This window comes from Euprymna scolopes, unplaced genomic scaffold (assembly GCF_053919585.1).
Source record: "Euprymna scolopes isolate OS-2025 unplaced genomic scaffold, ASM5391958v1 sca22, whole genome shotgun sequence".
Taxonomy (NCBI): Eukaryota; Metazoa; Mollusca; class Cephalopoda; order Sepiida; family Sepiolidae; genus Euprymna; species Euprymna scolopes.
This window is the reverse complement of record NW_027633236.1, coordinates 211272-221271: the sequence shown is the minus strand read 5'-3', so window position 1 is coordinate 221271 and position 10000 is coordinate 211272. Positions and strand designations below refer to the sequence as shown.

Sequence of the window (10000 nt, the reverse complement as noted above, 5' to 3'; positions counted from 1 at the left end):
TCCGGACGAGCCGATTCCACGGACATGGTCCTTTACGAAGAAGAGAGAACTCTTCCCGGGGCTCCCGGCGACGTCTCCGGGCTCGCTTGCGTCACCGCGGTTTCGCCGCGGGAAGCGACGGGCGCCGCCGACATCGCTGCCGACAGCGTCGCCACCCCGGGCCCTCTCCGAGTCCCGGGTTCGGGAATATTAACCCGATTCCCTTTCGACGGGAGGCCGGCCGCTTTGTTTTTGTTTGGGCTTTTGATTCGATTCGATTCGATCGCTTTCACTTTCATAACGGATCCGGCGCCTTTCGGGAAGACTTTCGCCCGCGTCTTAGGACCGACTGACCCGTGCTCGACCGCCGTTGGCACGGAACCCTTCTCCACTTCGGTCTTCGAAGGTCTCGTTCGAATATTTGCTACTACCACCGAGATCTGCACCCGCGGTCGGCTCCACCCGGGCTCGCGCCCTAGGCTTCCGTGCTCGCCGCGGCGCCCTCCTACTCGTCGCGGCATCGTTTCGGCGCGAAAGTTCATCGCTCCTCGCCGCGACGGTCCGGCATCGGTCCGTCGCTCCAGCGCCATCCATTTTCGGGGCCGGTCGATTCGGCAGGTGAGTTGTTACACACTCCTTAGCGGATTCCGACTTCCGTGGCCACCGTCCTGCTGTCTATATCGACCGACACCCTTTCGGGGATCTCATGGGCGTCGCGTTAGGCACCTTAGCCGGACGTTTGGTTCATCCCACAGCGCCAGTTCTGCTTACCAAAAGTGGCCCACTTGGCACTCGCATTCGAGGTGACCAACCGCCCAGCGAAGCGTGCTGGCGGCGGCGGCCGGATGGGTCGGCTCCGTCGTTCGGGAGAGTCGGCCCGTTCCACCCGTTCCGAGTTCGAGAGTAGGTCGAGGCCGTGAACGGCCCCGGGGCCTCCAATCGTTCGCTTTACCGGATGGAATTGCGACGATCGAGCGCCAGCTATCCTGAGGGAAACTTCGGAGGGAACCAGCTACTAGACGGCTCGATTGGTCTTTCGCCCCTACACCCGGTTCCGACGATCGATTTGCACGTCAGAGGCGCTTCGGACTTCCACCAGAGTTTCCTCTGGCTTCATCCCGACCGGGCGTGGATCGCCATCTTTCGGGTCCCTGGTCGCTCGCTACGCCAGAGTCGGCCGAGTCGTACTCGGAAAAAGGGGAAACCGACCCGGGGGTGATGCGCCCGCGCGCAGCGCCTAAACTCGACGACAAAATAGGACTAGTTCAAGCCGCGGGATCTCACCGATGGGCGGAAGGAGGATATGGAAGCTGGCGCCCGGCAATTCCCCCTTTTTGGAAGATGCGCCGGTCCCCTCTCGGGGAGGAGGGAAAAACAACCGCACGTCAGCCACGAGCCTTCCCTCTCCTATCTCTCTCGGGAAGAGAGAAAAAAGGAAAAGTTGCGGGCACCGCAGCAGCGACGGCGGAAGGCCGAAAACGCCGCGCCGGCGGGATCGGGCACGGCTCGGAGGCGGGTGAGGCGAGGAGAAGACGACGGCACGAGACCGACGACACCCCCCGACGACCCCCGGACGACTTTGCCACGACACCTCTCCCGATCGACGCCCTCCTACACGCTCTCTCGCTTTCGCTTCGCCTTCGGGGTTAGTCAGAGGTGGCCCCTACGACTCCGCGAACGGCCAGGACTCCTCGGTCCGTGTTTCAAGACGGGTCGGGTGGGTTGCCGATGCACGTCGCTGACCCGGGGTGGCGGGCGGCTCGAGTAAAAAAGCGTCGCCGAGCGACCTCTCCGGAAACGGAAACGGGCGCGGGCGGGGTTGCCCCCGACAAGAACCCGAAACGTCGGCGAGGTGCGTGACGGCGAGGCCGCGCCAGTCCTATCCCGCCTCTCATCGCGCACGCGCCCGAGACGGTGGGGCGCCTAAGGAGCGACACACAGAGTGCGTCGCCCGCACGCGACTTCCGGCGGGATCAAAACGGACCGGCTCGCCACGTGTAACGGATCGTGTCAGATTTCCTCCGTTCCCGGCAGAAAGGGGCAGTTACGTTCGCGGGCCCGACGGCCGGTGGCCCCCGACTTCACAAGGTGGGAAGACGGGGGTTTTCAGGGTGATGAAACGCCTGCCGCCTACGGAAAAAAACCCCGCGTGTTCGACCTGCACGCCGGGAACGGGTCGCGACGACGGACCGGAGGGGAAGTGCGTCCGGTGCCGGCCGCGCGGAGGTCGCGCCGAAGCGCCCGCGCCATGATTACGCCGAGCGATGATGAAGGGGACGGGTGCAGCGGAGTCGCGCGCGGAGGGAGCAGGAGGAAAGAAGAAGCGGCGGCGACGGATGCGGCGGGTTAGGGCCCGGCGGCAGCAGCGATCGAGAGGACGAGTCCCCTCCGTCGCAGCCAACCGACGCAGCCACCTACCGACGCCGCGGTCGTCACCACGTTTCCCTTCCCGCTATCCACGCGGCCCGTCTCCTTCGTCGGCGACGCGGGCACAAAAGCTGGAACCGCGGGGAACGAGTCCCCCGCGGACACGACGAACGACGACCTGTGCCGCGACGGCCTCTCTTTCAAGAACACACATCGAGTTTGGGCTCGAGCCTAGGCAGCACCGGACTGAGTCCCCCCGCGATCGCGGTGAGCGGTCCCACCCGTTTACCCCTGGGCGGTTTCACGTTCTCTTGAACTCTCTCTCCAAAGTTCTTTTCAACTTTCCCTCACGGTACTTGTCGACTATCGGACTCGTCCCGGTATTTAGCCTTGGATGGAGCTTACCACCCGATTTGGGCTGCGTTCCCAAGCAACCCGACTCTCGGATCGAAGGCCGTCGCTCGCCGTCCGCACCGAATGGGCCTGGCACCCGCCGCGGGCGGCCCCGATCGAGGGAACTCCGAACTATGCGAGACGAAAAACGAACGGCTGCCTTCGACCCATGCGCCACACGTCCCGAAGCCTTTAACTTGCGACGGGATTCGGCGTTGGGCTTCTCCCGGTTCACTCGCCGTTACTAAGGGAATCCCGGTTGGTTTCTTTTCCTCCGCTTAGCGATATGCTTAAGTTCAGCGGGTCGTCTCGTCCGAGCCGAGGGCGGCGGTTTTTAGTAGAGTGTGGTGTTTGGAGGGAGAGGAATCTCGATCGGTACCCTCCGTGTGACGACGGCTGGCCGATATAGCGCCCGTCCGACCGAAAATGAAGAAGCCAACAATTAAAAAAAAGCGTGGGTCCTCCCCATCCGACGTTGCGTTGCCTACGACGCGGCCACCTTTTTACGGTGCGACGGCCGTGCTCGTCGCGCTGCTCGAGGCGTCGCTGAGAGACACCTTCATGAGGCAGAGAGCGAGACGAGCAGGCGGCGCTTACGTCGGCAGTCGGTTAGGTCGGTACTTTTTTTTTGGTCTCCCTTCGGCTGCTTTCGGACAGACTCCTCCTGCTCCTCCTCCACAGTGTTTCTTCACGCGGTCGAAAAGGGAAAAGACTCCGCGGTCTGCCAGCGGGAGACGAAGGAGGAGGCCGGAGAGGGTTTTAAAAAAAAAAAAGACATTGAAAGGAGTCAATTCTTTTTTTATTTTTCTTCCCCCTCGTCACTCGCTCCTGCGACGTCCCGGTTACCACCGTGCCGAGGACCGGGCGGGCACGGGGACGGCAAGATGTCGTTTCGTTAACGGAGAAAGACATGTAACGTTCCGCCTCTCGACCGGACGTGGCCCCGAGACAAGGGATCTCGGGGCCGCAATGTGCGTTCGAGGTGTCGATGTTCACTGAGTCCTGCAATTCGCATCAGTTATCGCGGCTGGCCGCGCTCTTCATCGCACGGACGAGCCGAGTGATCCCCCGTCCAGGGTTCAGCACTTGGTTTTTTTATATTAGTTTTTGTTTATATAGATTTAGTAGTGTGCGAGGAGGTCTGTGCGAGGAGGCGTGACGGCATTGCAATGTCGCGAGTAGTTTGTTTTTTTAGCTAGCGGCGGTGGCACAGCGGCTGCAAAAAAACAAAAAAAACGATAAAGCGGCGACAAGGCAAAGAAGAAGCGGCCATCACTTGCGGTGGGCGAAAAAACAAACAGGTGGTAAGACGCGGAAGCAAGCAAGAAGAGCTGGGGCTTTAAAAACCTCCGCGTCACCACAAATCTATCTCTCGCTCCGCCTTTTATAGGTTTGTTTGCGCGCATTCGAGGCGTTGACGCCGACAGACAGAGGAGGTAGGCCGGAAAACAACAAACCAGTCTCGAACGTAATGATCCTTCCGCAGGTTCACCTACGGAAACCTTGTTACGACTTTTATTCCTCTAAACGATCGGGTTCGGTCGTCTTCTCCAGGCATCGAACGCCGAGGCGTAGATGCACGAGTGTCGTGACGGACACGTCGCGCACTGCCGGCGGCGTCGTCGGCCAGATCCGAGGACCTCACCGGACCGTTCGATCGGTAGTAGCGACGGGCGGTGTGTACAAAGGGCAGGGACGTGATCGACGCGGGCTGTTGACCCGCGCCTACCGGGAATTCCTCGTTCACGGGGTTGGTTACAGGCCCCGATCCCTATCACGGGAGGTGGTTCAGAGGTTTCCCAACCCTCTCGGGCCGGGGCGAAGTCCCCGCTGATACCTCCAGTGTAGCGCGCGTGCGGCCCCGGACATCTAAGGGCATCACAGACCTGTTATCGCTCCGCCTCGTGTGGCTTTCTGCCACCCGTCCCTCTAAGAAGTGCGTGAGAAAACCGACCCGGACCCGAGCGCCACGGAGGACGCCGAGCCCGCCGTAAAAATCACTGACATCGGCGCACTAGTTAGCAGGCCGGAGTCTCGTTCGTTATCGGAATCAACCAGACGGATCGCTCCACCAACTAAGAACGGCCATGCACCACCACCCACCGAATCGAGAAAGAGCTATCGATCTGTCAATCCTACCGGTGTCCGGACCGGGTGAGTTTTCCCGTGTTGAGTCAAATTAAGCCGCAGGCTCCACTCCTGGTGGTGCCCTTCCGTCAATTCCTTTAAGTTTCAGCTTTGCAACCATACTCCCCCCGGAACCGAACTCTGGTTTCCCGCAGGCTACCCGCCGGGTCATGGAAGCGAACGCCGGCGGATCGCCGGTCGGCATCGTTTACGGTCGGAACTACGACGGTATCTGATCGTCTTCGAACCTCCGACTTTCGCTCTTGATCGAGGAAAACGTGCTTGCCACACGCCATCGCTGCAGTTCGTCTTGCGACGATCCAAGAATTTCACCTCTAACGTCGCAATACGAGTGGCCCCGACCGCTCCCTTCGATCATTGCCTCGCCGTAGACGGAGACCGACAGACGTAGACGAGGCCCTCTTCCATCATTCCATGCTTATCGTATGCAAGCTTGAACAGCCCGCTCTGAGCACTCTAATTTTTTCAAAGTGAACGTACCGGCCGCCGCGGACACTCGGTTAAGAGCACCCTTGGAGGAGAAACCGCCGACCGCAACACGCGCGCAGACAAGACACGAAGCAGGGACTCGGAGCGGACCGGGGGGTTCAAAAAAAAAGAGGAACGCGCGGAAAGGGAGAGGGAGAGAAGCGCGGGGGTCAGAGTGCGGGGATGCGAATGAACGCACCCCAAAACACACACACGTAGCACCCCCCCGTTAGACTACTCCCGGAACCGAACCGACGACCACTTGTTTTTTTTTTCCCGGATCCCGATCACGACCTCCTCGTCCACCTCGCCGGCAGGACCGCGTGGCGGGTATGCTAGCGGTTGACACCGGCGGAAAGGGCCGGGAATGCGAACGGACGACCAAAGTCAACGACGGACGATGGCGCCGCCGCCCCGGGGCCGCTTGCGCGACCACGAACCCGAGTTCGGACTACGAGCTTTTTAACCGCAACAACTTTAATATACGCTACCGGAGCTGGAATTACCGCGGCTGCTGGCACCAGACTTGCCCTCCGGTTGGTCCTCGTTAACGGATTTGAAGTGTACTCATTCCGATCGCGGGGCCTCGACAGAGTCCCGCGTCGTTATTTTTCGTCACTACCTCCCCGTGCCGGGAGTGGGTAATTTGCGCGCCTGCTGCCTTCCTTGGATGTGGTAGCCGTTTCGCATGCTCCCTCTCCGGAATCGAACCCCGATTCCCCGTTACCCGTAGTAACCACGGTAGGCACTTAACCGACCGTCGACAGTTGATAGGGCGGACCCTCGAGAGACCCGTCGCCGGGCGTGAAAGCTCGTGCGATCGACCAGTGAGTTATCCAGAGTCACCAAAGCGGAGCGCGCCGCCCTATGAGCCCCGCCACCGAACGGACCCGCGAGCGGGAACGCCGACGACGGGAGGACGGAATGACGCGCATCGGTCTCAGTCTAATATGTAGCGCCGCGACCCGGAACGGCCGACGCGGGTGCCAGCGCGCGAGGCGTGGCGACGACGGCGCGCCGACCGATCGCGGCCTGTGTCACATGTATTAGCTCTAGAATTGCCACAGTTATCCATCGCCTCCGAGGAGGAATACGGTCCCGAGGATTAGGTCCGGTTCCTGAGCCATTCGCGGTTTCGCCCGTTCTAATGCGTGGCGTGAACTTACACTTGCATGGCTTAAGCTTTGAGACAAGCATATGACTACTGGCAGGATCAACCAGGTATCGTTGGAATTTGGGACTTTGTTTCGACAGAACGACAGACCGACCGACCGACCGACCGACATAAGACAGACAACTACAACGACGGGCACGTGTTTATTTATTTTTCGAGGGGGTTCGCCGTCAGAAGAAGCGCGCTGCCCGCGCTGATGGCCTCTTTTTTGTTTCTCCCCTGACTTGGACCGAGACCGAGACTCAAAGAACGAAAGCGACCAACGTCGACAACAACAACGACAACGGCACCCTTGACAGCGATACATACGACAAACGACAAGCAGCACGACGGCAGTGCACACGGACATCGAGGGTCAAGGTGCAGACTGAACTCGCCGAGGTCGTCGTCATCGTGGTCGCCATCGATTCCGTCTCGTCGTCGTCGTCGTCAACGTCCACGTCACAGCCGGCCGAGAAGAGAGAACAGACGACAGCGTCGACAACAACAACATCGACAACGGCACCCTTGACAGCGATACATACGACAAACGACAAACAGCACGACGGCAGTGCACACGGACATCGGAGGTCAAGGTGCAGACTGGAATCGTCGAGGTCGTCGTCATCGTGGTCGCCATCGATGCCGTCTCGTCGTCGTCGTCGTCGTCTTCGTCGTCGTCGTCGTCGTCATCAACGTACCAACCGACCGAGACGAGAGAGCAAGCAACAACGTCGACAACAACAACGACAACGGCACCCTTGACAGCGATACATACGACAAACGACAAACAGCACGACGGCAGTGCACACGGACATCGGAGGTCAAGGTGCAGACTGAACTCGTCGAGGTCGTCGTCATCGTGGTCGCCATCGATGCCGTCTCGTCGTCGTCGTCGTCTCCGTCGTCGTCGTCGTCGTCGCCAACGTCAACGTCAACATCACAGCCGTCATCGGGGAGGAGCTGGACCAGGGCAGCGGCGGCGTAAATTTTCCCGTCACCTTCGTCGTCGCCTTCGTCGACCGACCGACCGACCGGCGTCGTGTTCGTGCTCGGAAAACCGAGGAGAGACAACGTGCACATGGCGCGTTCTCGCAAGCGGCTCCTCGGTCCGATTTTTTTGGGCGGCTTTTTCGAGCTTTTTTTTTTTTTTCTCACCCTTTCGTCCGTGCGACGGCGAACGTTAGGGGAAAAAAAAAAAAAAAAAAAAAAAAACGACAACAACGCGGCGGACCGGGCGAACAACATCGTCGACACACACGACATTGACGACCGGTCCCCCTTTTCACAATCGCATCGAGATAAAAACGAACGAGTCCGATTCGAGCACCGAGTCGCGAGCGGGAGGACTGTCGGTGCAAGTATCGATCACTGACGTGAGCGCTTCGCCGGACAGAGGATGGCTCATCCGGCAGCCGTGCAAATCGACGGTATGGGAAGAACGAACAAGAAGAGCAACGACTTGATCGGCGGCTTGGGAACTGCGGACGGTGAAAACGGGTTAATCGACTGCGACCACGACTGCTCGATCGATCTTCTTTGGCGCTAACAAAGGTGGAGGTGGCGCAAGAAGGGACTAGCGCTATCACCGTCCACGTATCAGAAGATGCGGCGGCAGACGTCGACGCTTATGCGTTGTCGGACGAGAAGTCGCTGCAGCACGTGTACCGCGAGCGGGACGTCCAAGGTTTTGCCAGACGGAAAGAAATCGGGTGTCAGCGAACGTTCACACGGCTGTGAGATCGGACGCTGACAGGAGTAGGAGGCGGCAGGCAGGCGGCGGTTACGGCGGCGGCGCCTGCTGCTGCTCATCCTCCTGTTTGCTGCGGCGACTTCCAGGACGGGAGAGCATCGAACAACGTACGTATGGTTACAAGGGGATCAGGATCTACATAGTGCATCCCCCGCGGCTATTTTTGTTTGTTTGTTCGCTCGTTCGTTAATTCGTTCGTTCGTTCGTTCGTTCGTTACAATGTACGTTTTTCCGTTCGACGGCGGCGAGAGAGCGGCGGCGTTTCTCCCTAATCCGGAGGATTTATCGGTCGCACAGCGATGGGTCGTTCGGCCGATCATCGAAAGATTCGCAGGTAGTGGTTGAATGGCAGAACGGCAGCAACAACAGCGGCGGCTGAGAGCGGCGAACGCTGAGGCGGAAGCAGAAGCTGCAGCAAACGTATCGGCTAAACATGGTGGACATAGATATGGCTGACGACGCGGGTACCACGACGACTATGGAACCAGGAAAAGGAGCCGTTAGTTGTTCCAACATATCGTTCGACACGTCGAGCAGCCCTAGGTCCACGGAGAAGCACACACACGTACCACGTATTATAACCTAACGACGATGAGCGGGCGCACGGTTGGCAGGAACGAAGGCGGCGGATCAAAACAAGTTGGAGCGCGGCGACAGCGATAACGGTGACAGCCCTAGGCGGCGGAGATGCCACTTTCTGACGCCTTTGCGACAAGCCCGTAGAGACGTTCCGGACCACCACGAGGCAAAGAGTCGCTGCTCCGACGAACCGACACACCAAAGTGTGCTTCCTACCGAACATGTTTTATAAAACTTTCAAACTGGAAAACCCCAGAAATGGTGTTGGTATTCGTCCAGACCCACCTCCGACACCTGAAAATGGTGGTCAAAAAAAACGTCGATTATACGAAGCGACATTTCTGGTCGGCGATTTTCCAGTTTTACGCCTACTGCCACATGGGGATGTCGGTAGGCGTCGCAAAGTGCCTTCTCGACGCCTAGGCACACCAGGACTTTGTCATTTTTTTCCCCCTCGACATTCCTGGTCCGGTCTATTCCGATTTTACACCTACCGCCATGTGGGGGTGGCAGTAGGCGTCGAAAAGTGCCTTCTCGACCGCTAGCGACACCACTACTTTATCGAGCTCTGGAGGCCCGCACACCGACCCGGGGGCCGCGGAGTCGACCCCGGGGGCCTCCTGGCGTCGCCGCCGCTCACTTGGACGCCTTCCGCAACCTGTGGTCCCGCTCGGGGCCGCCGGGAGCCTCGCCGACCTGACCGGTGTCGGTAGGCGTCTGGAAGCGCCCGGCCGACCTGGACGAGGTCCCCCTGGCCCCCGGGGGACACCCCTTAGTTGGATGGGGGTGCTGTCCCGGGCACACATGCAACCCGCGGCCGCCTACCGACAGCCCCCTTCGCTCGATCGCTACTCCTTTCCAACATATGTCGGAGAAGCCGGGCGGTTGTGAAACCCCAGAAATGGTGTTGGTATTCGTCCAGACCCACCTCCGACACCTGAAAATGGTGGTCAAAAAAAACGTCGATTATACGAAGCGACATTTCTGGTCGGCGATTTTCCAGTTTTGCGCCTACCGCCATGTGGGGGTGGCAGTAGGCGTCGAAAAGTGCCTTCTCGACCGCTAGCGACACCACTACTTTATCGAGCTCTGGAGGCCCGCACACCGACCCGGGGGCCGCGGAGTCGACCCCGGGGGCCTCCTGGCGTCGCCGCCGCTCA

At 59.8% G+C, this 10000-nt stretch overlaps 2 non-coding genes and 1 pseudogene across 2 annotated transcripts in view; all 3 read right to left on the bottom strand.

Annotated features, from left to right (window-relative positions):
• Positions 1–3066, bottom strand: part of LOC145273886 (large subunit ribosomal RNA) — a 5731-nt gene extending 2665 nt beyond the window's left edge. Inside the window, exon 1 of the ribosomal RNA XR_013866546.1 lies at positions 1–3066. This exon is cut by the window's left edge and continues 2665 nt beyond it. This is a non-coding gene — a ribosomal RNA (large subunit ribosomal RNA).
• Positions 3067–3660: 594 nt separating this feature from the next.
• LOC145273902 (5.8S ribosomal RNA) lies at positions 3661–3819 on the bottom strand. Its single transcript, XR_013866555.1, has one exon. It is a non-coding gene; the product is annotated as a 5.8S ribosomal RNA (ribosomal RNA).
• A 389-nt stretch (positions 3820–4208) lies between these two features.
• Positions 4209–6579, bottom strand: LOC145273919 (small subunit ribosomal RNA; annotated as a pseudogene).
• Between the last annotated feature and the right edge of the window lie 3421 nt (positions 6580–10000).